This window comes from Dioscorea cayenensis, chromosome 1 (assembly GCF_009730915.1).
Source record: "Dioscorea cayenensis subsp. rotundata cultivar TDr96_F1 chromosome 1, TDr96_F1_v2_PseudoChromosome.rev07_lg8_w22 25.fasta, whole genome shotgun sequence".
NCBI lineage: Eukaryota > Viridiplantae > Streptophyta > Magnoliopsida > Dioscoreales > Dioscoreaceae > Dioscorea > Dioscorea cayenensis.
In genome coordinates, this window is record NC_052471.1 from 21,433,859 (window position 1) to 21,437,789 (window position 3,931).

Below are 3,931 nucleotides of genomic sequence, written 5' to 3' on the forward strand. Positions count from 1 at the left end.
TTTTGAATTGAAACCCTAGTCCTATGTTATCTTTTTAAAATTTGTCCTATTTTTTTTTTTTAAATCAAAACCCTAATCCTATCTTTAATTATCGCAATATCCCCTATTTTTCAATCAAAATACTAATCTTATGTTTTCTTTTTCATAATGTCTCATATTTTTCTATCAAAATCTAAATCATATGTTTTATTTCCAGAGTACCACCTACTTTTGAATCAAAAAGCCAATCTTATATTTTTCTTCTAGGAATGTCTGCTATTTTTGAATCAAAACAATAGTCCTATGTTTTCTTTTGGAAATGCTTGCTATTTTTTAATCAAGCCCCTAATAATGTGGTTTCTTATAGAAATGTGTCCTATTTTTTGGTTTTAAATCAAAACCCTAATCTTATGTTGTCTTTTCAAAATGCCTCATATTTTTCCATTAAAATACTAATCCTATGCTTTGTTTTTTCCTATCGTTTCCTGTTTTTAGGTTTTTTAATCAAACCCCTAATCATATGTTTTCTGTTCATAATGTCTAGCATTTTTAATCAAAAACCACTAGAATCCTATGTTTTTCTTTTTCAGAATACCTACTATTATTTTTGAATCAAAACCCTAATCGTAGGTTTCTTTTGAATGCCTCCTATTTTTCAATGAAAAATCCTAATCCAACATTTTTCTTTTTCGAGAAGTCTCCTATGTTTTTGGTATGAATAAAAAACCGAATCCTATGTTTTCACGCTTTAGAATGGCAAGTGATTTTTAATCAAAAATATAGAAATCATGTGTTTTCTTTTTCAAATGCTCCTATTTGTGAATTAGGAAACCCTAATCCAATGTGGGGAATGTCTCTCTATGTTTTGAATCAAAATCCTAATCCAATGTTTTGCTTGTGGAATGTCTTGTATTTTTTTCTGCTTTTTTGAATCAAAACCCTTATCCAATCTAAGAATGTTTCGTATTTTTAGTTTTTGAATGAAATCTCTAATTCTCTGCTTTTCCTTTTGAATGTGTATAGATAAGTGTTTGTGTATTAGTAATACAAAGTATCTTATAATCGAGATTACTTTTTCTCGAATTATATCGCTAATACATGTGTATTTGTGTTCTTTTGTGCATGTAGGGTTGTGGAGACAAATATGGAAGAAAGAAGCCAAAGTAGATTGCGTTTGCACTTTGTTGATGGAATCTTGGAGTGAACAAATGTGAAGACACAAATTCTTCTCAAAGCCATGTGAGTGTGTGCCAACCTCCATTGTGCACAACTAAAAACGCAAATTGGAGGGGCACAAAGGTAGTCACACTCATGTGTTTTGACTTGTGTAATGCTAGCAAGATTGTTATCAAATGTGTTTTTATTTGAAGATGCAACGCGATCTACAGCATGGACGTGTGCCTGTTTATGTTGCCTTGATCAAAAATGTCAATTCGGGAGTATTTTGGTGGAGTACTATAGCAAGTACTGTAGTAAATCACTACAGCAACTTACTATAGCAGTTATAGTTCACAGGCTGCTGAAAATTGAAATTCTAAAGATTCACACGGGCGTGTGGAAATTCCATACGCATGTGTGGATGGTCGATTCTAGTCCTATATAAGTCGTGATTTCAACCTGATTTTAAAATCTTTTACCCCATCTTTTAGCTATCTTTTCTCCACCTTTGGAGGTGCCCACGGTAGGGTTTGGAGAGGCTTGGGCTAGGCTTTTGGAGAGGTTTGACGACCTTCAATACCGCGTTCCTTTCGAAGAGAGTTATTGGGGAAGCTTTTGTCAGCACCGATCCAGCGAGGTGTGTCCTAGGCTTGACAAGGTAACCCTTGAAGAAGACGCCGTCACTCGGCAAGACCATCGACACGAACACCAAGGTGGCTTTATTCATGGATTGCATCTTTTACTTGTAAACCCTAGGATGATGTTGTTTCTTTAACCTTTTATTATGCTTCCTTTAATTTATGTTTTAATTGAGTTCCAATCTCGAATGCTTGTTGAGTTGATTTTTCCTTAGAGTGACACTAGGGTTGAGAATCCATCTTGGTAATCATTGTGGATAAGTGACACACCATGAGGATTAGACAATGCTTAATTGGAAAGGGTTGAGAGGGTGAGTCGAGAGGTAGCGGAACATCCCCTTTCCCCTCCGGTGTGATTTATCCTATCTCCACGTTCCATGAGTTCTTTGCGGTCACAATAGAGTGAAGTACTAAGAGTCGAACTCTGTTGGGCCTTAGTTTCGTGAGCAACAGAGTGAAACGTTGAAGTAATCCTTAGTATCTTGGGCTTAACTGAGATTAGGGGTCTTTCGCTTGGACAAAAGGGTTAGATTTATATTCGGGAATAGGGTTTATCACTTAAAATCCCTAGAGCGTTAAGCAACCTAGCACATTGTGAGGTGTTGAGACTGAGCGATTTCTCCACCGGGCCATAGTGCAGGATTAGTCACGGTTGACCATAAGTTTTGGGACCGTGTGTTTAAGAATTTCCACAACTCATTAGACATCAGTTAAGAGATATAATAATTGGTCTTGCAATTGAAGCAATAGTCAGAGGGTGAGCAATGTCTGGGTGCCCGATTTATTGTCGATTGCCTCTCCTATCTTTTATTTGTGCCTCCTTCTTATTTTCTTATTTCTATTTGCATTGATTTGTTTTCACATCACTATCAATTCATCTTTACTCAAGTTAAATAGCAATCTATGTGTTTCTGATCACTATTTCCTGAGGATTCGACTACCCACTCACCGTGGTATTATTATTTTGACAAACCCGTACATTTGCGGTACAACATGCAAAGTGGCGTTGTCAAGTTTTTGGCACTGTTGCCGGGGGAATAGGCATTTTCGAAACACTTTGCACTTTGCTATTTTAGTTATTCATCATTTATTCTATGTCACATTTTCTTATTGTTCCATTGTTCTGATTTGATTTTCTTTCTTTGGTTGAAGTCCTGGTTATGACCCGAGGGAAATATTTGACATTGGTTGAAGGAGATCCTGAACTCGAACGAACACTTTGTTGATGGGGAAAAGAACCTGCGCAAGAACATCCAAATCAAGCTGAGGTAGAAGGTGAAGGGTCAGATAATATGGTAGAATAGAATGAACAGCAGAGGACACTATTAGATTATTCCAGAACCGCAGTTTTGGATACACAGTCTAGTATTGTGGGGCCACCGATTATAGCTCAGGATTTTGAATTAAAGCCAGAATTCATCCAAATGATATAGTAGTCAGCACAGTTTAATGGCTTGGCTGATGAGGATCCGAACAACCACATCCAGAACTTCTTGGAAGCGTGCGACATGCTTAAGATTCATGGAGTTACGGATGATGCTATCAGATTGAGGCCCTTCCCATTTTCATTGAAGGGGAGAGCAAAGCAGTGGCTATATTCATTAACTAGAGCATCCATTACTACTTGGGAGGAAATGGTAGAAGCTTTTCTTGCCCGATATTTTCCTCCTGGAAAATCTGTGGAGCTCAGAAATTAAATTTAATCCTTTGTGCAAACGGAATTGGAGTCCCTTTTTGAGACATGTGATAGGTTCAAGGAGCTCCTGCGGAAATGTCCTCAACATGGGTTCCCCGAGTGGATGATCATTCAGACTTTCTATAATGGGTTGAACCCGAGCACAAGACAGTTACTTGATGCTACAGCAGGAGGTACTTTAGGAAGCAAGACCCCTGAAGAAGCCCGATATCTCATTGTAGAAATGGCTATGAACAGCTATCAGTGGAACACAAGAGACAGAAAGAAGGTAGCCGGACTTCATGAGATCGATGTAGTTTGGCGGCCTAGGTTGAGTCATTGAGCAAGAAGCTAGATACTCTACCTTCTCCTAGAGTGACGGCCATTACTAGTTGCACTAGGTGTAGGGGAGGACATACTTCGTTTGATTGCCCGATTTCTATTGGTGGTACGTCCTCGGTTGAATAAGTGGATTTTGTGG

At 38.0% G+C, this 3,931-nt stretch overlaps 1 non-coding gene across 1 annotated transcript; it reads right to left on the reverse strand.

The window, feature by feature from the left end:
• Nucleotides 1-3,457: 3,457 nt before the first annotated feature.
• Nucleotides 3,458-3,564, reverse strand: LOC120266327. The gene has a single exon (XR_005538141.1). It is a non-coding gene; the product is annotated as a small nucleolar RNA R71 (small nucleolar RNA).
• Between the last annotated feature and the right edge of the window lie 367 nt (nucleotides 3,565-3,931).